Raw genomic sequence first — 25,386 nt, forward strand, 5'->3', positions numbered from 1 at the left:
TCCTTTCAATACTCTCTGAGGAAGACACGATTACCTTCCCCTCGGGGCACAAACAGGAGAAAACCGAGAGCCAGGGTGCCCCTGTAACCAGCTGTGGGTGGTGCCAGCTCGCCTTGAACCCAGAACAAGCCATGCCCTACGGGGCTCGTACGGTCGCCACGGAGCCCTGTCAAGAGGATGACGGAACAAGACCAAAATGACAGAAGGAACCGCTTGAATTGTGGGGCTACTTCTGCAAAGAAAACAACAACCAGTCTCCTGCTGAGGGGACCCTGGTCATTGAAACCCGTGCTGCGTTTCTTTGGTTACGGAGGTGTTTCCAAAGCCTCCTCAAAATGGTTGCCTTATCCAGATCACGCTTACACTATGATTTGCTCAATTTTTTCTTTAGTTTTGCTCCCTTTTTTACACAAATAATTGTGTCTGAACAGAAAATGACACCACAATTCTAAAAGTAAAACCACTAGCCCTTGCCGTTATAAACTGAAGGTAACTATAAGGAGAACACACGGTTCAAAGAAAAAAAAAAACTATCCAAATAATAACTGAAGCTGTACTTCCTATCACAGTGGATATGTAACACCCTTTTGGAAATATTGATTGAGATAAAGGATATTAGGTGTATACATTCTTACTATAGGATACAAAACACAAGTTTCACATTTTAATTTGACTCCTTAGGAAATTCGATTACAGTTTTAACTCTGTTCAGAGTTACTCTCGAGTAATCACTTCAAATCTTAATTTCAGAAACTTAACCAGCCAGTAAGGCCAGAATCCAGCGGAGCCCTAAAAAAACAACATGATGCACGAGGCGGAACTGAAAAATCCCCACAGCCTGTTCCCAAGCCCCAGCTGGTCGGCAGCCTGAACCACAAATGACCTGACAAGGCCAGCCAAGATCAGCCAAACCACAGTCAATAACACGGACGCTTGAGGGTGAAAATAAACATGGCTGCTCTAAGTCACTGAATTTTTTTTAAACTTATTTATTTTGAGAGACAGAGAGAGAGAGAGCAGTGGAGGGGCAGAGAGAGGAGAGAGAGAATTCCAAGCAGGCACCGCGTTGTCAGTATAGAGCCCGTTGTGGGGCTCGAACTCACAAACCACGAGATGATGACCTGAGCCGAAATCAAGAGTTGGACGCTTAACTGACTGGGCCTCCCAGGCGCCCCTAAGTCACTGAATTTGGAGTTGGTCCACATCACTATTGTGGTAAGAACTCATATACCTTCCGCCTTAGAAAATGGGCCTTTCCTTGTCTGCCCTTCCTGGAGACCAGCTCCAAAGAGATACTTTGCACCACAGAGAGGCAGAAGAGCCAGGTGGTGGACACAGGATGAGGAGGGATTTCTCTGGCCACCACTAGGAGGAAACCAAGGTTTTCTCAAGCCTTATGCCAAGTTCACAAACCACTGCCCTTGAGCCACACAGTGTCCAGTGACCCGCCCCTCCCGTGGATGACCGAAGGAGAAGACGACGAGAAAGAAAGAGAATGTTCTCTGGCTCATGCCACCCCCACCTTCCTGCTCTTTGCTCCTTAAAATAAATAACTCATGAACACGTTCACCCTGATCATCTGAGACAAGACAGAAATGGGGAGAGAAATGAATGTATCAATTAGGTACCGCTCACAGACCTGCTTCCTTTTTAGTTAGAGACTGTAATTAGAGTTCTGCGGTTTTCAAGTCAGTGAAATGCTAAGGGGAAGCGTGTCAGCTGGTTATAAAGAGATACCCAAAATAACATCACAGGGAATGGATCTTTTGATAAAATATTCCTAAAGGGTTTTAAGCTACATAACATTTTCTACCCCCAAATTGGCAGCTTCAGACCCCAGTTTGCAGACTTCCAGATCTCCGTGCCAGGATGGTTTTTTGATGTCGCAAAATGTGCCTACTGCTCACCTTCTCCCTCCGATGAATTATCTCTTTTGCATTTTACAGTTAATTTTAAACCTGAGACTGAGAACTTTGTTTAGTGCTGAGTCACTGATCCAGGAACGGCCCGATTTCCAGCTCTCTGGAGGCAAAGATATGGGGCCCGGGACCCACAGAAAAGCCACAGTCAGCATATTCTTTACGAGACTAACACCAACGAAGCCTGCTGGCCAGACGAATCTCCAGCACGCCCTGAGAACGATTCCCCTTTACAGCTTTTCCTGGTAACAGAGAAAGGGCGGCTTCCTGACCACCTGTCAGAATCTTGACACGTCAAGAAATATTTAGCAAACGTCCTGGGAACAGTTTAGGGGCCAATGAAAGAAGCACAAGGAGAAATCGCTCCCTTCGGGGAACCTACAGGATTTAGACAAAGACGAGACTTTCAAACCTACAGGAAGGAAGTGTGCATTGTCACTGTGTCAGAGGAACACCTTAAAAATTCAGATGCCCTGAGCTCTCACTCTGGAAAAGTGCTTCCATTATACACTGTGTGCTTTAGTCAAGTATTCCTGCTTCCCAGCTCGAGCAAAGATGCTGTGAATTCGGAGTCTAATTTTTGGTAGTTTTTACAGCATCTACTGCCTTTTGAACCTGAGATTAAGAAGTCCTCAGAGGCACCTGGGCGGCCCAGTCGGTTGAGTATCCGACTTCGGCTCAGGGCGTGATCTCCAGGCTCGTGAGTCCAAGCCCAGCATCGGGGTTGCTGCTGTTGGCATGGACCCTGCCTCGGATCTTCTGTCCCTCTCTCTCGGCCCCTCCCGGCTCATGCCTTCTCTCTCTCTCTCTCTCTCTCAAAAATCAATAAACCTTAAAAACAACAGCAGCAAAGAAGTCCTCAGCCAGTTCTGGCCCACAACCTGATGGATGATTCTAGAAAGCCCGACAAGAGAGAGCTCCATGCGGGCTGGGAGAGTTCAAAAGAAGGAAAAGGCTTTATTTCGTGAGGGATCGTAATGTTCCCTTGCACAGGGGCTGTATTTTCTCAGAAGCTGACATTGCTTTCAGGCATGAGGCCATGAGTGAAATATGACACGCGTTTTCTGTCAAAGCCAAGGGTGACCCGAACGCAGACCTGGGCTCGGCTTTCAGTTTGTGCCTGGCCAGACGCAGCTGCTGGAAGAGGCCCCGTCTCTGGACATGATTTGTAATCTCGAAGAGAGGAGAAAGGAGCGTAATCTTTCCTTATTAGTATTTGGAGGCCCCGCACATACACACACAGGCTCTTAGACACGTCTCTGCCCTGAATTGATCTGAGCAGAAATCCCAGGGCCGGAGTCTCTGAGGCCACGATAGCTACGGGCGGTGGCACAGATACACCAGCCAGGCGCCAACTCCTTCATTTACTTTGTCCAGGCCTGGCGACGGGAGGTATAAGCTGACCGCAAACATTAATGCGTGACAAGTAGGCCATGGGACAGCCCACGGCGAGCGCCTGCTGAGCAAAGCGCCGCCTCTACACCCCTGCACCACTGCTTTCCCCTCCCCACCTCCCTGCCCACCGCCCCCACAGCACCTCCAGGCTCCCGCTCAGATCCCCGCCTGCCTCCCCAGCTCCCTGCAGTGCGCTGCAGAGCAGGGGTGAGGGCTGCGGGCTCGGCCTCCCACTCGGTGACCGTGAGGACCTGACCGCCCTCTGTGGTCTCAGTCTCCTCCTCTGTAAAATGGGTGTCCTGCTGGGCACTGGGGGCTTAACTGGGGTGCTCGGCGCTCTGTCCTGGGACCGCACCAGGATCAACTCAGCCGACCCGAGCTCCGGTCACTTCCTCCAGGGCAGGCTCCCCCGCCTGGCTTTGCTCCCACAGCTCAGGCCTCCTTTCCTGCCCCCACGGCCCACATGCTACAGGCTCCTTCCCGTCAGCGGACGTGCACACTTACCTAGACGCACACACCCTTAGACACACACACACATCTAGACACACACGCATCCGTGGAGCTTGTAGCCACCACCATGGACAGTGCGAGTCCAGCTGCCTCCCTCCCCCACTGTCACACTGTGCTCTCCCTTCCGGGGGGGTCTCAGCCTCCCCATGACTTCAGGGGCCACGTACAGGCAGGTGACCCCTTCACCACACGCAGCCCAGACTCTCCTCCGGCTTTAGACCTGTGTGTCCACGTGAATGTCCCACGGTCACCCCCAGACGTGGCCTCTCTGGATATCCCCCCTCACCGGCCGGTGACGCCATCCACCGGGTCCTTGCCGGGTCCTGGGCATCTCTCCCGTCCCCTCCCCTCCCTCGAATCCCAAACCTAATTCCCGCTGCGTCGCTCCTGGGTATCTCTGGACCCTGCCCCCCCCCGCCCCCCCCCCGCTGCCATCACCCTCCCAGCTCGGGGGACCGCCTCTCTCACTGCGTGACCGCCTAGCCCCTCTCACGGATCGCGCTGGGCACACGCTCCGCCCACTCCACACCACCGACGCGGCCACCACGTCCCGCCCCTGCTGAGCATCACCAGGCCTCCAGGCTGCTCCTAAGGACCCTGGGTGCTCCCGGCGTGGCCCCGGGCCCTGCGCCGTCCGCCCCCGCGCCCTCCCCTCCACGGCCTGCCCTCTGCCTTCAGCGTCCTCGTCCTCGGACGTCGCTTCGCCGCCACGCGCCGCTTTCCTTCCCGAGCTGGCTGCGCCCTGGTGCCTGCGGGCCTTCGCACGTTGCGCCCCTGCTGGAACCGCCTTCCGTCGCTCTGGCCGGCAGGCAGGGTCCTCGCTGTCCCACCGGCCCCGGCGCCGCGGTCCCGCTCCCCGGAAGCCTCTCCTGGGTGGGGGTCTCCTCCTTCCTGCCGTCCAGACTCGCAGACCTCCCCCGAGGCGACACTGCTGCCCCCGTCGTCGTTCCCGCAAGCGGAGGACGGTGGCCGCCTGGCCCACTGCCCAGGGCAGCGCCCAGCACGTGCTGGGGGTGGGGGTGGGGCTCAGCACGTGTCTGCTGAACGAGCTAAGGTGTTATTTCCCACATCTTAGCTCCCCAGCTCGATCGTGAGCCTCCGAGAAGAGAGCTGGGACGCCCACTCTCTGGGTCCCCACGTCCCCCGCTCGCGCGTCACGCACGTTTGGCGGGCGATCGGCCAGCTCGGGCCCGCGGTCTCCGCGTTGACTGTTACCTGCTGCTTGTGCGGAAGGGAAACGCCAAGGGCAGCGTCGGACACGGGGCAGAAGAGCGACGCACGCGGGGCACCGGGGCGGCCGGCTGAGCGGACGCGAGCGCAGCCCGGTGTCCTGTCCACGTCAGAAGTGATTTAACGAGTGGGGGGCGTCTGGGCGGATGTCACAACCTGTGCGATTCTTTTTCACGTCAACGCTCCAGACGGGGGGAGGGGCTGTCCTTCTGCAGCGGGCCCTGCCAGGGAAGAGCGATCAGAGAGAAAAATGCTCGCTGCCTCTCTCCAGCTTCTCGAGTCTTGACCGGATCGTTCGGAGATAATTGTCTGTGCGGCGGGGAGGCGCAGGAGAGGCCCCGACGTCAGCCGAGCCCTAGGCCTGCTCGAAAAATATGGGCGCTTGGGTCTCGAGGCGACGGTATTGATTTGTCCTCTGGCTGACGTGCGGGATGTGGAGACATGGCTCCCTGGGGATTAACACGAGGCGCCCTGAGTGCCTGGCGGGGCTCTGGCTGCTCCACAGACCTGCTGAATCTGGGCCTGGGGTCTTCCTCCTCCCGCCAGGGGTCCTCGCCGCAGATGGGGCAAGGATTCGGCCAGTGGCCAACCAGGCACGGGGGCTGGCGGTGATCGCAGACGTCCTGGTGGCCGATAGTCCCCGTGGCTGACCGTCTGCCTGGCCTGGAGGAAAGGGCCAGCCTTCCTGGGTCAGCACCTGCCGCTCGGCCCCCACTCACCCCTCCTGCGCTGCTTGGGGTCGGCTCAAGGCCTGTCCTTTCTCTGTGGCTCAGTCTTCCCACCGGCCAGATGGGAAGATTAATATCACCCCCTGCATTATCTCAGAGCGGATGGAAATGTGAGATCCCAGCAGGGGGATCCATGGGGGAGAGCCATGGGGAAGGTGCAAAGGGCCAGCGCCCAGGGCCCAGGTTGCATATTGGATTCAGAACCACATGGCAATGTTACTTCTATTCATTCTTAAACACAGGCAGCCTCTGGGCACCTGGGTAGCTCAGTTTTTTAAGTGTCAGACTCTTTTTTTTTTTTTTAATGTTTTTTTTTAACGTGTATTTATTTTTGAGACAGAGAGAGACAGAGCATGAACAGGGGAGGGGCAGAGAGAGAGGGAGACACAGAATCGGAAGCATGCTCCAGGCTCTGAGCCATCAGCCCAGAGCCCGACGCGGGGCTCGAACTCACGGACGTGAGATCGTGACCCGAGCTGAAGTCGGACACTTAACCGACTGAGCCACCCAGGCGCCCCTAAGTGTCAGACTCTTAATCATCTCCTGGTTGAGCCCCAAGTCAGGCTTGGTGCTGAGAGCAAGGAGCCTGCTTGGGATTCTGTCTCTCCCTCTCTCTCAAAATAAATAAACACTAAAAAAAAACAAAACAAAACAGGCAGCCTCTAAGTGGAGAAACTAAGGCCCTTTTTCAGTGCTGTTTCCAAGAAGCCACAGCTCATGAAACTCTGGGCTAGGATTCTTTTGATCATCCCAGTTCGGTGTGGAGAGAGCGTCCTGATGAATAACTATCGCGATAACAGACGTCTTAGCTGGAGTTCTCCAGAAGACAGAGAAGAAGAAAATGTTTGTGTGCTAGTCCGCGGAGGAGATCAACCCCAGGATGCGGGGGGGGAGGGGAAAGGAGAATGAGCGAGAGATTGAGCGAGGGGACGAAGAAAGGATAGAATGCCCCAGCCCCACCCAGCTGGAGACAGATTCGGGCTGGCCTCCCTGCGAGTCTCACTGCCGTCCCTGGAGACCCTGCCTGTGAGATTCTGGGGGAGGCCCAAATGGGGGTAACTTAGCCAGCTCCTCTGGTGCACGGCTTCCACGGAACACAGTCAGTGCTGTCCCACGTGACGGCCCCGTGAAACTCAGTGCCCTCAGGGACCAGCGGTGACATAAACAAACGAGTACGGGGACGGACGGGCATGGGGGCCACCTGGAACACCTGTCACTCTGGTTCCGCCACTGTCGTCTGTAAGAGCCCGGGCCCACGTTCCGAAAGTCATCATGTTTCAATGAGCGCCTGAAACTGAGACTTTTCCCTTCTGTTTTAACTCAGGTTATTTAATATATCTGCCTTGACCGCGCACCATTCAATTTTTCTTTTCAAGTATTTTTTTATAGAGATAGCATTCATATGCCATCAAATTTATCATTCTAAAGGACGCTGTTCACTGGCTTTTAGTATATTCACGACATTGTACAACTATAACACCACTATGATTCCAGAATATTTGAGTCGCCCAAAAAAAAGAACCCCCAGACCTGTTGGTTGTTATGTCCACTCTTCCCTGCCCCCAGCCCCTGGCAACCGCTAATAGGCCGTCTGTCTGTGAATATGCCTACTCTGGATACATCACACGAGGGGAATCCTTCAATATGTGGCCTTTGGGAACGCCTTTCTTTTAGTGTTTTCAGGGCTCATCCCGGTGGTGGTACTTTGTTCCTTTTCATAGAGGAATGTTCATTGAATGGACATCTGCTTCTGCGTTCATCAGTAGATGGACAGCACTCAGCCCCTTTGTTAGCGTTTTCGAAACTCACACTCAGCTGCCACTCCCACATGAACGTGGGGATGGCTTTGGGGTGCGGCCGTCACCCGGCTCAGCATGAGCCGGGGGCAAAGGCAGCCCTTTCGGGGGATGCAGTCAGGAGCAGGTCATGTCCCGTCTTCTCCCGGTTCCCCGCTGTACTTCCCATAAACCTCACTTAAGCTCACACAAGCTTGGCATCGGACAGCCAAAGACACCCCGCAGATAAACCCTGGGAGGTCACGTAGCAGCAGGAGTGCAGGGAGGCCAGGAGGACTCTTGTCCCACTCTCTGAGGGCTGAAGACAGTTTTCCTCCTTGTCGCACAACACATTTGCAGCTAACAGAGTTGCCAGGTGTCAGCAAATAAGCGGCCCCCTTGGGACGGGCACTCAGCCCTTGCCGAGCTCAGCACCACTGGCCACAGCGCATGTTGTCTCGCGGGGACGTCACATCCACGCGGGCTCCTCGGCTATCTCCCAGAAACAAATTCCCTACCACTGCCTCTGCTGGGTCCCGTTCCAGAACGTGCCATCATTGCAAAAACAGACCAATCTCCCCAAAAAAATTTTAAATGGGCTGCCAGCATCATGGATTCATGGTGGTCGCCTTACAAATTTCCAAACCCGTATTTATCAAAACCGAAAAGATATGAGCTTCATATCAAAAGAACCCAATCATCATGCTCTCCGCAGCCTAGAAAAGCATTTAATGAGGGTAATGGATGCACAGAAACAAAGGTGTCTTTGCAGTCTTTCCCTTGTATTCATTTGTAAAGGCAAGCGTAGCGGCTCAATTGAGAAGGAACTAATTGATTGGTCATAGAGTCATTCAGCAAGCATGTTTTGAACAACTACTCTGTGCAAAACACGGTTAGGTGTGACGAGGTGTCCAAAGCAAAGTGATACAATTCCATCAAACTCAGTAAACGAGGACAAGTCCCGGCCACGCCCCAAGGATTCTGCTAGACTCTGAGACCCAGTGGTGAACAACACACAGATCTGGTCACGGCCAGGATGAGGGGCCAGAGTAGGGCATCCGCCAGGCGGCTCTAACTGAGTAGAGGCTTCGTGCTAAATAGGACCCGAGACAGCCTGGGACACAGGCTGAGGTGGGCAACGCCTTCGTTTCCCGCAAGTTCTGCGCTGCATGGAGCCCCGCGTCCGGATCCGGGCCCCTCGGGACAGAGCGGGCTGTGCCCCGACTCGCTCTGAATGCGCGCAGGACATTGAAACGCCCCGCGCCTCAGTTTCCCAATCTCTCAGAACAGGCACTACTCATACCCATTGATTGCAAATGAGACAGCCGTGGAAAGAGCTGCCGTGGGCTGTGCCCGGGCCACTGTGGCTGTCCCCACTGCAGGGTGGCGGGAGGGTGGGGTTTCCTCCGGCCGCGCTGATAACTCCGTCATACTCTCAGCCGGCAAGGGCGTCCTGGGTGCAAAAGGGCCACCCCGGGAGGGGACCTGCGGGCGTGGTGCCAGGCTGGAGCCTCCCAGGCCGGCAGTAGTCCCAAAGCCAACAACCCTCAACGCGTGGCTGCAGTGTCCTCTCTTCCCTGGGCCGCGGCCACGCGGCGTGGGGGCGGCTCGAAGGGCGGAGTCGGGGTCAGAGCAGTGGCCCCCCTGGCCGGACCCAGTCTGCTCTGGGAAGGCACTAAGCAGATACGAAAGTTGAATACAGGTTAACGGGGAACTGAGAGCCACAGCCGGAAATCGTAGAGACTTGGGCTCAGACAAGGCAGGGGCTCAACCCGGGACGGTTTTGCACACGCACCCCAGACAGGTGTGCCTGGAGACATTTGTGGTTGCGACAGGCGGGGCGGGTGCTCCTGGGATCTGCTGGGTACAGACCCGGGATGCCGCTCAACGCCGATTAGTTAATATCTGGGTCTCCTGCCCAGGGGTTCTGATTTGCTGAGTCTGCCATCCAACGTGGGCGGCAGGAACGTTCAGAGCTTCCGGGGGGTTACGAAGTGCAGCCCAGGAGGAGAGCCACGGCCAGACCCAGGCCTAGAAGAAGAAACGCAACTCACACTGTCACAGCAAGCCAGCAGCCTGCGGGCTCCAGCGCCTCCCCACTGCAGACACGGGGACCTCGTGGCCATGCTCTGCCCCCAGCACCTCCCCTCGGAATCGGGAACATGACCTCTCTCTGATCTTCATGAATCTTCTCCCGCCTTGCCCGCTCTCCACCCTCCCCATCCCCTCTAAACTCTCCAGGGGGCTGAGTCCTTCCCAGACGGGAAGGGCAGCTGCCTGTGCCCTGGGACGGTGCCTGTGACAAGGTAGCCACACCTGGTGACCTCCTGGGGACAGGTAGACAGGACCATGGGCAGAGAGACACATGCACCTGAGGCCCCCAGTGTGACCCTGCCTCCGGGAAGCAAGTGACACCAGGCCAGCACACAGCAAATGGGACCTTCCGTGACAAGTCTGGGGGTGCTGAGGAAGTCGGAGAAGAGGAGGCGGGAGGACAGTGCCACCCAGCCCAGACAGTCGCCTCCCGTCCTAGAAGGCCCTGAAGGAGATTCCCAGAACAAGCACATGCCCGGGCCCCCACGTGACCATTTTCCTGGAAAGCTCCTCCTGACGGTGACCCTCAGCCCTCTGGCATTTCACGATGGTGACCATCGGGTCATGGCCACCTCCCTTGTGCTCCACTCGGCGCCCTGCCCTGGCCTGCGGGGCCCTGCGGTATGTGGCAGACGGGTCGGCCGGCTCCTCCAACCTCCTCCTCTCCTTCACACGGCTCCAGCTGCCCCGGCTCCAGCTGCCCCGGCCTCCTGGCTGCTCCTCACCAAGGACCACCAAGGGCTCTCCTGCCTCAGGGCCTTTGCACCTGCTCCTCCCTCTGCTTGGTGTGCTGTTCCCAGGACTGGCCTATCTCCTCATGCATAGGACCCTCCCTGCCCTCATAAGGGACCTCCTCCATCAGCTCTGCTGTCCCTTCTAGCAATGATCACCTCCCTACACATCATACAATGATTGGTTCGATGACCACTGCTTGTCCTGAGTCGAGAAGGTAGCCTCTGGGAGAGCGCGGACGTTGTTTTCTTCCCCGCCCTGTCCTGGCATTCGGAGCAGTGCCCGCAGGCGATGCCCAGGAAACACCCGTCAGTGAATGACTCAGAAGCGGTCCCTCTCACCTCTCACCTCACACCTCATGCATCTGTCTCTCTTATGCCGATTCTGAGAGGTTTTCAGACATCATGCCCTTTCTTTATTGATTCCTACATCATAGAGCCTCAGAGCATGTTGTGCAACGAACACCCCTTTGCAAACAGGAAACTGGAAGGTGGCTTCACCTTGTGTCCAGACGGGCAGGAAGGCTCTCCAACCCCTGAGAAGGGCCCCCTGTCCTGGTGGTGCCTGGGCTCCGGTTCCAGGTGGGGGCCCCGCAGTGCCTGTCATTCGTGAATTCTGCCCCTTCCCGGCTCTCAGCAAGCCAACAGCTCCCTCCCGGCTTCCGTGTCCATCCGTCTAAGCAGCAGAAAAATTAAAAACAAGTGAAACGCACTTAAGAGAATGCCTCCAGGAGTTAGCGGGCGCCCTGCTGAAGACAATGGGTTCCTTTTGGGGTCTCTGTGATGATCAATTATTTATTGAGCCCTGATTATGTTCCTGGCGCCACGAAGACAGAAAGGAGACAGGGTCCCTGCCCTGGGGGCTTCCCAGGGAAGAAGGGAGAGTTTGTGGAGCTAAAAAAATGTTCCAGCTGAAAAGACAGTGACGCGTCATGGCTAGAGGCTGCTCTATGCCTTTATTAGATCTTTACTTTTAATGATGTTCATTTATTTTTCTGATCTGAGAGGTAAAGGAAAGTTTATAGGAATATAATATATTGCTACAAAAGAGAGAAAAAGTAAAACCCAACTCTGGTATTTTACCGCACATATAAAAAGTCTCCTTAGTGTGTAAACTAAGGATTTAATCTGAATATGTACTTTTCAGACTCTGCCTGGACTTGTCCCTCACGTTATATCACACGCAATTCTCTGTACCGTGACATCAGAGGCATAAATGTTAACAGCTAGAAACATTCCATCACGCAGACGTGCAATGATTCCCCTCCTGCACAACCGTAAGGTTGTTTTCTCTATTTTGTGCTAGTTTGTTGGAATAATATAAGAAAACCTTGCCATAAACATCCTTACTCGGGAGTCTTGGATAACTTTTGTGATAATTTAAGTGCCTAATGGGGAATCGGAACTTCTTCTTTGTTCCTAAGCCCAGGTTGGAAGTAAATCCCAAGGTTTCCCAGGGTTCCGTGTGCAGGGGCGAGGGTGAGTGTGAAGCGTGTGCAAGCCCCCCGGGGCCACACGTGGGCACCGAGAGCCGTCACCCCGGGAGGGCCCTCCCCCCGGTACCTCCTCCCAGCTGGTGGGTGGGGGCACCTGCGGGATCCCACCTTCCAGCCTGAGGAAGCAGAAATAAAGGGCATGACCGCGGGAAATGTAAACAATCCAGTGCAAATTAGCTTTTTAAAATATAGCAGCTCATGTGTTCTTTTCTTGTTTTTAAAAAATGCTTATTTATGTTGAGAGAGAGAGAACATGGGAAAAGCAAGGTGGGGGTGGAGAGAGAGAAAGAGAGAGAGAATCCCAAGCAGGTTCCATGCTGTCAGCTCAGACCCCACTCGGGGCTTGATCCCACGAACCGTGAGATCACGACCTGAGCCAAAATCGAGAGGTGGACGCTTAACTGATTGAGACACCCGGGTGCCCCGCTTTTCTTATTTTTTAGCTCAATATAACAAAGTGTGTCTTCTCCGGGGAGGTCCATGAGGCTCTGAGCTCCTTCCAAGAACAGACACTCCACGGAGGGAGACACCAGCCTCTGGTTCTTCCGTCTCCTCCCGAGTGACGAGACACAGGGCCTCCTTGGGGTTGCCTGGGAGGGAGCCACGTCACCAGGGATGTTTCTCTCTCTGGCTCTCCTGTAGCAGACAGAAGAATGGTGGAAAATTGGACACCTCCGGCTTAAAACTCGCATCTCACTAGAGCTGACTGTTCTAAGAGACCAGCTCCTATACTCCTAAGGTCATCTGATTTAATATAAAAGCTCAAACTTTCAGCCTGAAAGCTTAATATGGAACTGTCCTTCTGCAGAGTTATCCTTGAACAATGGTCCGCAGGTGTCTTTTCCTATCAGAACGAGCCACTCTGGCCCCAGATCTGCATCGAAGGGGGCAAATGCACTGTCACAGCCACATCTTCTTCCAGAAGAAAAGACTCCATGTGGCTTCACAGTCTTTAGGCCCCTCGTGACAGATCCAAAAGAGGTGACACATCTTGATTGCATGTAATAGAAAGACAACTCAACCTAGATTTAAGAAAAACATTTTCAAATAAATGCATTGGTTCATTAGCAGAGAACTCCAGGGGATAGTGTGGGGTTCAGGCACGGGTGCCTCCAGGACCCCATTCTCTCCATTATTGGCTCTGACTCCACGGGTCTGGGTCCTTTCTTGAAAATCTCCCACTGCGGCAAGAAGCTGCTGGCGGGTCCAGGGTGGCACCTTCACACCTCCAAATCCACAACAAAGAGCGTTTCACCCCTGCTGCAGAGCTGAGAGAGGAGCTCCTACCTTTCCTGTGAGTCTCTATCCCCCCACAGCCTGTACTTATATTTAAAACGAGGCGCTGCTACAATGGCTGCATAATTGCCCAGGACCTCGGGGTGCAGACTAGTGTTGTTAGATATAGATGATTCCAGTAGCTCTGCGAACCGTCGCTTCATTCTACTGAGCGTCCGCAGAGCTATAGAGCCGCGGATTTTCCCAGCTGTTTTTCCAACAACTGTCAACGACTCTTACGACAACTGTCTTCAGCGCCTCACGCATTCACCTGCTTCCCTGCTCCCGCTCAGATCAGCTGGTCCTGTTTCCTCTCTCTCCCGCTCAGTCCAGTTCCCTCCCCGAGGAATCTGTCATTGAACAAATGTGCAGAACGAGGCGCCGGGGCGTTGAGGATGCTTTCAAGATACAAGTGAAGAGACGCCTGCAGGGCCACCTTCCCGTGTGACGCCACTCTCCTCGCGGCTCAGATGGCTGCCCTCGCTCCCCAGACGCTCGCAGGGGACCTGAAGCCCAGTGGGCGGCCTCGGGCCACAGGGGAGCCCGGTGGTTTCCCCGCTCCCTCCCTGCCGGCCCCTCACACAAGGTCCACACAGAGGTGCTGCTTAGGTCAAGAAAGGTCAGAGCCCAAGGTCACCCGAAACAACAGGAAGTTTGGCGCCCCTGTGGAATCCCAGGGGGACAATGAGAAAGGAAGGTAGGAGGCGCCCTCCTGACAGCACAGAGGCCGCAGGTGTGCAGTGAGTGAACCATACGGCACCTGTTGGGTGAGCCAGAGCCGCCAGGACTCAGGAGGACAAGGGAGAGCCACGACACGGTGGCATCTCCACAGCAACCCAGGCTCTCACCCCCGGACTCGGACTTCATGGTGACAACCGTTCGTTATCAGGGTGACGCCATGGCGTGACCCGGGGGGATTTTAGCCCCTGTCCACTCCCATCACACCCCCAAATTCACCCCCCAATAAGCAGGGAGAACCTCTGGGAAAGAGCAACAGAGAAGCCCCCCAAAGCCCCTTCTGGTCCAACTGCCTGAAGCTTCTTCCTCCGTATGGAAGTCTGTAGCTGTGTGCCCTCGGGCTAGCTGCAGAACCTCTCTGAGCGCCATCTCCTCTGTCCAGGGAGGATAACGGTGGTGATGCTCTCCGGAGCTGGCAGCGTAAACTGTGAGATGGTGTGACAGAGCAGCCCAGCCTGACAGCACCTCTGGGGAAGCAGTTGTGGGGGAGACGTTCTTGTCAATTCTCTCTCGACTCCTAACGTGGAAAAACAGAGCTGTGCCCCCCCTCCTGCTTCCAAGAGGAGCAGCGATCGTGATGTTGACGGTCATCCAGTCATAAACTCCACGCGAGGACAGTCATCAGGAGGGGACACAGGTGGATCCTCTCCAGCGAAGGTGTCATGATGAACGAGGAAACGGAGTGATGTATAATCCGAATTGGAGACTGACCTCCTCTGCTAGTTTCCTGTCACCGGGAAGAGGCCAACTCCAACTGCCATGTGCTTAGTGAAGCAGCTCGGAAAAGTAGAAAGTGAGCTGACATCATGTGGTCCAAGCAGATGTTCTCGGCATCAGTGGGACTTGATGAGCCCTGGAATGTCTGATTAAAGAAAAGAAAAAACGTTAACAAAGCCTGGGCACAACGGCACCGCCCCCACTGGACGCAGAAAACACAACCCTGGTGCCCGCCCCTTGGGAACATTGGCGATATGACACGGTGGTCGGGGACACGGCGTCGGACATGAAGACGCTCCGAGGGGTAGTGGGAAGTGTGGTGTGTCGGCGGAAGACGGGCTGTTCCCACCTGTGCTGAGAGGAAGGACACCCAGACCCTACCGAGCACCGCAGTGCATCCGCTGAACCTCGTAGCAGTCAGCTGCTGTCACCACTAAGCTGTGTAACAAACTGCCCAAACTCAGCTGCAAAGACTAGCAACCATCTGTGTCTCATTCTCAAGTCTACAGGGCTGTTGGGTCCATCACATCTAGGCTGAGCCTGGCTTCTTTTCTGGGCTTCAAGCTGAGGGGTGAGTCCAAGGCTGCCACAGCACGTGTCTCCCATCTTCCCGGGACCAGTGAAGACCAGAGCACGTTCCTAACCCTAAGCCTAGGCGGGAGCACAAGAGGGCAAGACCAGCTGTGCAAGCACGTTTCAACCCTCTGCCCACATCGCATCAGCCGAAGCAAATCACATGACCAAATTCCGTGTCGATGACACAGGAGACTTCCCACCTAGAGGGAGAGCCCCCAAAGTCGTCTGACAAGGGGCATGAATCAAGGAAGGAAGATGCGAGAATAAAGAGCAGTGATGTGCAACAATATAGGCTCCCAGGGGCGCCTGGGTGGCTCGGTCGGTTAAGCGTCTGACTTCAGCTCAGGTCACGAACGCGTGGTTTGTGAGTTCGAGCCCCGTGTTGCCCTCTTTGCTGACAGCTCGGAGCCGGCAGCCTGTTTTGAATTCTCCGTCTCCCTCTCTCTCTGCTCCTCCCTGGCTCGCACTATGTCTCTCTCTAAAATAAATAATTGTTAAAAAAAAATTAAAAAGTATCATCAACAACAACAACATAGGCTCCCAAGGGCGTCAAGCCCCACCCTGGGCATATTTCCAAAGACACAGAATCCTGCACCGTGGGTTTTGGAGCAGCATTTCTTTTCTCCCTGCACAGATCTCCACATCTGTAACACAGGGGTAAAGATGTCACACCAAATTGTCGCACATTCGTTTGTTTCAAGTTGAAACAAGCAAATGCCGGAGAAGCGTTGAGTAGGGCCGGGCACAGTGTGGACAGAAGCTACCCTGAGCTCTTAGCAGTCCTGTCAACGCTCAGGTGGTACAAACCCCCTTGAATGTCTCATTGGAGTGTCATCCCCTGGCAATTTACATGTGCTTTTCCTTGACAGTCAGGAAAACTGTCACGGGGTAGAATATCCTGTCTGAGGAGCGCAGAGAACAGGTTAGGGCACTGGAGTCCCAGCCCTGCCCCCCCTCACCCCCACCCCATGGCTGTGTGATCTCCAGCATCACCAGCCTCCCTTCCCCATCTGCAGAATGGGTATCCTCAGCCTCGTGTCTGGGATGGTCAGGACTCAATGGGCTGATGTCTCAAAGCGCTCAGCACAGCCTGGCCCCGGGGGGGGGGGGGGGGGAGGCCCGGAGGGGCCGGTAGAGAGAGCACTGAGGCAGGACTCAGGAGCTTGGCCTCGGCTCTGCCACCCGCTACCTGGGGGTCCTGGAAAGTCCCTGTGTGTCCTGAGCCTCGCCGGTCCCGTAGGCCCAGGAGGTGACTGCACCAGTCAGGCCACGGATGCCCTTGCAGCTCTCTGGCGTCCTTGACCCACGGTCTGCACACACTTCACCAGACCCCGGGCCTGGCAGGCTCCCACAGAGCCCAGGGGCGCCCTGTTAGCTTGGGGCAGGGATGCATTTCTGCTACAAAGACTACGTTTCACAGACAAGATTTCCAAAGGTTTTCTTTTAGCGGAGCGCTTCTCTCTCGGTGCCTGCGGGCGATTATTTACACGTGTCCGCCTGCGGGGGCCTCGCAGAGAACAAATAGGGGATCATCCTCTGCAGGGAAAGCCTTGTTCCTCGGTGCTCCCGCCTGGCCTGGGGCAGGCCTCCCCTGAGCGATGTCCCCCGACAGACCCCACACCCTGGAGGGAGACAGGAGCCAGCCAGGAGCTGGGCCAGCTCTTCCCGGGCCCACGATGGGCTCCTGGCCACCCCAGCTTCCTGTCCCCCCAGCAAAGCCGGTTTCCATAAAACACCTGTTTCCATAAAGCAGATCCCACCAGCCCACAGTGTAAAAACCACAAATGATAAACACCACTTAACTGATCACACAAATAAGAGTGAAGTGTGTCACCACATCTAACTTGAACAAGTCTTTGCTGGGACGTGTGGATGGTCGCGAATCCCACGCCTCCCCTGCTCCGGGTTCAGAACCCTGAGGACAGGTTTGGGGACCGCAGGGGCAGTCGATGAACCTCACCGTTACTCCTGAGGCTGCAGGGAGCAACTCGACCTTGGGCCGCAAGCCCACCTCCTAATGCCACCTCCAGGAAGCAGTCTGTCTGCAAAACCAGACAGACAGGATCGGAAACCTCCCCGCCAACTCTGTGGGCCTGGCTTGGAGCTCTGATCCACGACTACAGAGAAGGACACTTGTCTCCCAACCCCAAACCCCGGAGCTGAGACGGAAGGGAGGTCAGGCCTCCGCGGTCCCCCAGCCCGCTCGCCACGCACCCACCGCCCAGCCCGGTCCTGCCCATCGTCACCCGCACACCACGCGCCCAGCGGTCAGCGCGGACTTGGTGGCCGGAAGCCACGAGCGTCTGGGCGAGTGAGGGCCCAGCTGTGACGCGGCTCCTGACGAGGCCCCAGCGAACCCAGACCCTGTAACTCGCTCGTCCCCCGGGCTCGGGCGGCCCAGAGTCATTGCAGGGACAACGGCATTCAAGTACGCGAAGCTCACGCCCCGCCTCGCCCCTCGATGCCTCCTTCCAGGACACATGACACTGGGGTGACCCAAATTCTGAAAGGGCCCTCGAACTCCACTCTGAGAGAGAATGACAAAGCAATGACAACGACTCAGACGACTCCCGGAACCCGTCTTGGCTCAGAGCGGCCCTGCCCACCCTGTTTCCGGTTCCGGTTCCGGTTCCGGTTCTCTCCGGCCGCGGGGAGGAGTCAGGGTTCTCCCCCCCCGCCCCAGGGTGAGCGGAAAGGGTCCCGAAGGCGGATTCCCACCCAGCTCGTCTGCTCCTCTCGCCCAGACCGACCCGCTGCTCCAGCCGTGAGACGGAGGGAACCGGCCTCGGGCTGGCGTCACGGGCGCAGACTCAGCGACCCTGACCCGGGGAGCGCCGGCTACAGGGCTGCTGGCTGTTCCATCAGGTCGCTGCCCGCAGGACAGGCCTGCTCAGAAACCACGTGATGGGCACGACATGCTGGGGAATCGCTCCTGCCTCCTCCGGAAGGAATTCCTGGGAAATTTTAGATCCACGGTGTGACCTTATTTCGTCTTGGTGAGCGACAGACACACCCTGGCCACTTGATTGTCCGTGGTCCCCACATCCGTTGCAGCTTCGACCCCTGTGTCCCGCAGACGTCATCACAGACATCGATGCTGACACAGAACTGGCGACAGGTGCCAAGTGCCAGCAAATGCCCCACTTTGATCACGGCTTTGTAAGCCCCAGGTCATTTTTGCTGCGATTTACTCCATCACATCACGGGCCCATCAGGAAGAGCCCATCAGGAAGTGGCAGAGTCAGTTCTGGGGCATCGATGATGGTCGTTCTTAGTAAGTCGGAAGGGGCGAAGATCCCCCCCCAGCAGGAGCACGGAGCTCGTGCAGACGTGACCTGGGACACACCCTGGGACACACCCTGAGACCGTGTTCTGTCTCTGCTCACTCGAGACGGGAAATGACAAACGTCGGCTGATTACACCCAGCGGGGCCGATTGACGATGCGATCGGCCAGTTCAAGCTCAACTTGATGTCTCATCATCAACCGTCCAGAAGCCTGCACAGAACCGCAGGTGCGGGCTCGGTCCAAACCTGGGAGCAGCGGTTCCAGCCAGGGGCGGTCTGCACCTGGGGCACGCGGGGCAATGTCTGGGGACAGTTTTGGTTGTCACCACGTGGAGGGATACAAGTGCATCTAGAGGGTGGAGGCCGGGGATGCTGCTAAACACCCCACGATGCGCAGGACGCCCCACGACGAACCAAGGAGGGTCCTGCCCGGAATGTCAACAGAGGCACGAGTGAAAAGCCCTGATTCACAGCCACGGTCAACATTTCATTCCCTGGACGGATATTGCCAGGAATGACACACAGCTGGTGGTCCGGCTTTTCATCGGGCACCACGGGCATGAATTCATGCGCAACGAAAACCATGCGTAAATCAATTGTTTGCTCTCCGGCTTCGTCCTACTGTAATCTTCTCCTTCCCACTTTTATTTTTTGTCACTGGAGAAATAGTGAAAAAATAAAATACGCTGGAGAGCCGATAACAATTTTGTTTTCTTCAATGAAAAAGAAGTAATTTGGAAATGACGCATGGGAAGCTGAAAATCAGTGAAGAAAGAAGACGTGGGCTCATCAAACGGGCATTGTCCCAGAGAGGGGCAAAGAAAAGTCTCCGTGAGCCCTGGACAGTTGCATGAGTCACCACTCCCGAGTGAGGCAGGGGCAGAGGCCGCGGGAGGACCCAGGGAAAGCAGGGCTGTGTGAGGCGAGTCAGAGCTTCCCAAAGTGCAGGCCATGCCTCCTTAGTGGAGCCTGAGATCAGTTTCATGATGCGACGCTGACCAAACCAGCATTTTAAGATGTGAAATAACAAAACCGAGTAGAAAATATCAAAGGGTATAGCTAAGGTAAATACTGTTTTGTGAAATTTTAGTTTCATAGCTTATACGTGCATGTGCATGCCAGGTCTTGTAAAATATATTTCTTACCATGGGTTGTGGGGAAATGGCTTGAAAAACACTGGACTGAGGGGTGCCTGGGTGGCTCAGTCAGTTAAGCGTCCAACTTTGGCTCAGGTCATGATCTCATGGTTTGTGGGTTCGAGCCCCACATCAGGCTCTGTGCTGACAGCTCAGAGCCTGGAGCCTACTTTGGATTCTGTGTCTCCCTGTCTCTCTGTCCCTCCCCCACTTGTAGTCTGTCTCTCAACGATAAATAATAAACATTAAAAAAAAAAAAAAGAAAAACACTGGTGTGGCTGAAAAGATGGAAGATTTGGCAAGAACTAAGTATCTGTAAGTGAATTTTGTAAGTAAAAAAAATAAAGGAAATTACTAACTCCAGGGAAAACAAAAGATGCAAAGGAAAGAAAATGCGATCATATCACAACTGACTTTGCAGTGAATAACCTCTCCCTGGTCATATGACATAAATGTGGATTATGACTTGACTGAAACTGTGACTGACCCATGGAGGGGGGTGGGAGGCATGGTGCAGGTGGAGTGGAGACCTCACCCCTCATCTAGGGGGGCACAGAGATAACAACACAACATAAAAGCTCCATGAAGGTCTTACCGTTCCAAGATTTGGAATTAACTTGCAGAACAGCTAAGGGAATGCTTGTGGATGTCTCTGGGAAAAGGTGGACAGTGAAAGGACACAGTCCATAGTGTTTCACTCGGTGACCATATATCTCTCTATTTCAAAAGATCAACTCCAATGCAGGGAAACTGAGGACCAGTGAGGGTGTGGGGAGGTTGTCAGAAAGAGCCCAGGGACCCAGGTGGATTTTGCTTCCATGACTGACAAATGAACAGCCTTACACAAGTCCCTTCCCAGCTTTTCACTCCAGTTCACCAATCCCTGAAACGGAGGTCGGTCCACATCGTGTTGACTGTTGTTCACCCTGTGGTCTGCATCTTACTGTGACATAGCTAGAAATTCGGAGCCAACCCACTTTGTCTCCATGTCAAGCAACATCAGCAAAAGGAGCACAGTGCCTGGGAGAGCCGCATCAGCCGTGGCGGATTCCATCAGTGTGGGTGGAACGTGCAGGTGGCCTTGGGCCCCTACAGTGACGAGGTCCTCTTAACCATGACTTATGGACTTGCTAATCCGTACCCCTCATGATAGTGTCAGAAAGGATCCTCTTCTAAAAGGTTAATTTTCACAAAATGCAGGATGCAGGCCCCTGGTGGTAGAGTCCTGATCTAGGGGAGTCCACAGAAGCGGCACAGGTTACTGGTGGTCCCTCGATATCTATCATCCCCGTTGTGGAATATTAGAAGTCCCAGTTTTCAGGGCACCTGGGTGGCTCAGTCGGTTAAGTGTCCGACTTCGGCTAAGGTCATGATCTCGAGGTTCGTGGGTTCGAGCCCCACATCGGACTCCGTGCTGACAGCTCGGAGCCTGGAGCCTGCTTCGGATTCTGTGACTCCCTGTCTCTCTGCCCCTCCCCTGCTCACGCTCTGTCTCTCTGTCTCTCAAAGATAATAAATAAACATTTTTAAAAACGTAAAAAAATAAAATAAAAAAGAAATCCCAGTTTTCAGCTGGGCACGTGGCATTCCAGACCAAACCCGAATTTCCCCCGATCAAGTGCAGCTGGAGAGCTCCTCCCCCACCCCACTTCTTCTCCCTCCTGCCTAACATGACCTGCACCCCTTGCATCAGGTGAATGAGAACAGCGACCTAAAGTGGCAGAGCAGCGAAGGAAGAAGGTCCAGACACCCCCGTGGTGCCGCCCCCCCCCCAGCTCCGGGCCTCCCACCGAGGCTGCTGCCCGGAGGGAGACTAACTTCTGCCTCGTTCAGCCACTGGCACTGGGGTCCCTGCACCAGCCGGTGGACCAAACACCCAGAAGTCAGGGGGTGCATTTTGTGTTTTGACCGTTACCTTTTCACGTCAAGGTGAACTGGGGGAGAATCCCAGCTTGTCATCCGGCCCGTGATGCCATGAGGATGGGGGAGGGGGTGGAGGCAGGGGGTACCGTAACGCGTGAATTTATTTCAGAAAACCAGGAGCTGCTTCGGCGTAAAGGAGATCTTCAGTAAGATAATGACACGGCGTTACACGGTCTGGCAACGATTCTGAAGGGGACCCCGAGGGACCAAAGCTTGGGAAACTCTGTGCCTGACAGAGTCCGTCTCCTTGTGGCTCCGTGGACAGCCGGTCCCTTGCAACCACGTCCACTCGGAAAGGCGACCAGAGGGAGCAGCAAAGCAACCAGGGTCAGGGTCAGAGGCACAGACGTCCCCTCGGGAAAGCGGGAGCAAAGCACACGAGGATCGGGAAGCACTGAGGCCTCGGCACCTCTGGTGACCATTCCTGCCTGTCGTGGGGCCTCAGCACAAAGCCCCCCGGGTGCCTGGCGGGCCCCAAGGTCCCCGACCTGCAGCTCCGATTTTTTTTGCCACATCACGTCCCTGCAAATTCTAGCTCCGACTTTGCTGTGCGTGGCCTGACCTCCGAGGGTCGCTTTCTGAATTTGCTCGCTAAGGCCTCTGCTGCTGACCCTGCATTAAGCCCCTGGTCTCCCTGCCTGCCCGGCCCCCCTCCAGGAGCATTCACACAAAAGGTCTCATTGTCCCCTAGCCTCAGACTCAGACGCACTCGGGCCTTGACTTTCCGCAAACGCCCACCGCCTGCCTCGGGTCAGAGGTCAGCCCCAGCACCCTCTGCGCCTGGAGTGGCTGGCGTGCGGCGAGCAATCCCGACTTCCTGTGTGATCCCAGCTTGCCCACAGGAAGTCCGGGCTTCGCAGAAGCAGAGAGTCCACAGTGGACTGGATACAACGTAGATCAGGACGAGACAGTCCCATGGGCTCCTCCAACGAGCGGGAAGGTGAGCTTGTCCCTTTGTACTGAACAGCGCTCTTTCCCCAAGCTAAGGGGACAGGCGTGTCTTTATTGACTGCGTCCAACGCCTTCTGGGGAGCAAAGGGGAACCCCCAAGGGGAAGCGGTGTCACCCTTCGCTTCGGCTCGAGACTTAAGATTCCCTCAATATGTATCCTCAAATCTGTGTGTGCCCGAGCGTGTTAGAGCCAGCCACCCCCGTGACCTCGGCAAGTTCCTTAACTTGTGGAGACAGTGATCGTACCACCCTGAGTGCTTGTCACAACCACGGGAGACAGGGCACGAAAACCCGCAGGCACGGGAGGGCACGAAGCATGGAGCCGGGTCCACGGTGACTTAGGTATTCAGGGAGACGTGGCCTCCGGCTTCTAGTCGGGGGAGGAAGGACAAGCCTGTCTGAGCTTAAAGAAGGACACAGACCAGATCCCCCCCGTCCAGCCGGGGCTCCGTCGTCTGCAAAGACGGGCGTGAGGGCAAAACGGAAGCTCCATGGACACCGCGCAGAGCAGGTCCCTCTGCTGCCCAGACTGGCACCCCCCTGCCCTCGGCCACCCCAGGTCACCAGCCAAAGCCAGTCTGCTGAGTGACCAGTCCGCCCACCGAGGAAGCCACTCACTGGCATGAACCTGCTGACGGGCCGCTTTGCTCCAAGCAGTGACACGAATGCCTGCAGCAGAGCCTGGAAGGACCCAGGGGGTGTGACCGCTGTCAGAGCAAGGCCTGGGACAGGGACAGAGGCCGGCCTGACCCCGAGGTGGGGAATGCAGAAAGCTGCCTAACCTGGGCACTCTTATATTAGTTTTGAAGGCGTAGGCGTTTTCCCAGTACCTCCTGTCTCCGCCGGCCGCCCGCTAGGAACGTTCTCCAAGGCAGCCGCTCTTCGCCCGGCCCGCGCCCTGAGCAGGTCCTCAGTGAGGCCGCGAAGCCAGGAGCCCCACTGTGGCTGGGGTGGTCCCGCGTGTGGTTTGTGCAAATTGACACGTCTCAGCTGCACTCGGTGGAGAGAAAACTCCAGGCTCTTCTGTGGACAGACCTGGATTCGACCATGGAAGTAAGTAAGGCCCCTCCACCCCCTGGCGTCGTGGGGACTCCCAGCCTGGAGATGTTTTCAATGTCTCTCAAAGGGCTGGGACTCAGGAGTAGCTAACAAGTTACAAAACACTGTTCTCCGTTCTCCGAGACTCGGTCTGTGAAGCCGAGCACCGATCAGCATGCTGCCGCCACCGAAGCTGACTGGTGAGGAAGGATCCAGAAGGTGCTTTGCTGTCCCCTGCCCTCGGTCACAAGAGCCCTGGGACTCAGCAGGACCCGAATGCTCCCTGAAGGGTCAGCTGAAACCAGGCAGCTCTGTGCTGGGGGCAGAACTGAATTGATGTAAAGAGCCTGGTGTTGGTCAGCAGCGTGGGCGGGGCTGATGCAGGGAGGGAGGAAAGCGGTTGGGGGGGGAAGCGGCTGGGGGGGGGAAGCGGTTGGGGGGGGCCCTCCCTGGCGCCCCAGGCCTCTCCCAGGGGCAGAGGCACCAGCCTGCTCTGCCTTCCCTGGGGCTGGTTCAAGGCCCTCCCCAAGCTCCCCACTGGGTGAGTCCAGGGAGGGAGGGGGGCGGGCCCCTGCCCTGGGCGTGGGCGGAGTTCTAGAAACCAGGCCTCAGTCCCCAGCCCAGGTCCCCATTCACCCCAGCTCAGCCACTGGAAGGGGCGCCCAACGTGCTCTGCTCATCTCAGCGGCCCTGCTGGGCGGTTTCCATGGTTCCCAGTCGGAGAAGAGCTCCCAGGAGCCCCGGGGCACAGGGTGACAGGCGCTGCCCCAGATCCCGTGAGCGGAGCACAGTGTGACATTAATGGATGGAATTAGCAGCCTCGCAGCGTTAACGAATCTCCTCGTGGAGGCTGTGACGTCTGTTTGGCAAAAGGGATCATTAGATGTGTGCAAACATCCCACGTGCCGTGGAAGGGCCTCGGGCGCTGACAAATGATAAATGAGGAAATTAGAGGCTTGGGGAAAATGTAAATATCGCCTTCTGTAAGTCCGTCCGGTCCCTGGGTCCCTCGGCAGGGAAAAGACGTGTCCCCAGAGCTGGGAGCCACCCCTTCCGTCACTTCCCCACCTGGAAAGGGCCTGGGATTACTGCCCACGGCGGGCCCCTCCTGCCCGCGTCCGGGCCTCGCAGGGGAGGTCAAGGCCGCGCTTTCGTCCGGGTTTCCTCTAAGGCTGTTCTCAGCCTTCCATTTCCTGATCGTCCCCTACGGAGCCATTTTAGACATTCGTTTCTGGGTCCCTCGTGAAACGTTAACGCCACGGAAGCGCCACGCGGTGGTTTGTGTGCCGCCGCGTGTGCCCCTTTGCTCCTCCATGATGACCGTGACATCTCTTCACCCAGAAACCACGCTCTGCCCCCCTGGGAGCAGCATCGCCCGGCGGAGAAGGCGTATTCTCAGCCGTGCGTGCGCGCGTTCCGTCAAACTCGCGCAAGTGCGCACCTGGTGCCCGCTCTGGGCCCCGGGGACGCAGCGGCGAGCACGGCAAGTGGCCCTCGTGCGGGGACACGGTGCGGGGACGGCAGACAGCGACAGAGCAAAGTGTGACTATGCCCCACAGCCAAGAATATCGGGAGGGGAGCCGGGAATGGGTCCCAGGTTGACCAGGGGGCCCGCCCGGGAAGGCTTGGCGCGTGGGGTGCGGCTGGAAGCGGGGGCCGGTTGGGGCGCGGGGTGCAGCGAGAGGGAGCGGCAAGCGTGAAGCCCCGAGACGGGACAGTAGCCTGAGTCTGCAGAGCAGCGAGGAGGCCGGTGTGGCCGGAGCCAAGTGGGCGAAAGGGCGCGAGGGGGACATGAGGCCAGAGGGGTGACAGGTGATGGCAGGGAGGAGGCGACAGCCCTCGGGACCCTGGATCCCTCTGAAGACTAA

This window comes from Puma concolor, chromosome A3, assembly GCF_028749965.1.
Source record: "Puma concolor isolate L17-30 chromosome A3, mPumCon1.1.hap2, whole genome shotgun sequence".
NCBI lineage: Eukaryota > Metazoa > Chordata > Mammalia > Carnivora > Felidae > Puma > Puma concolor.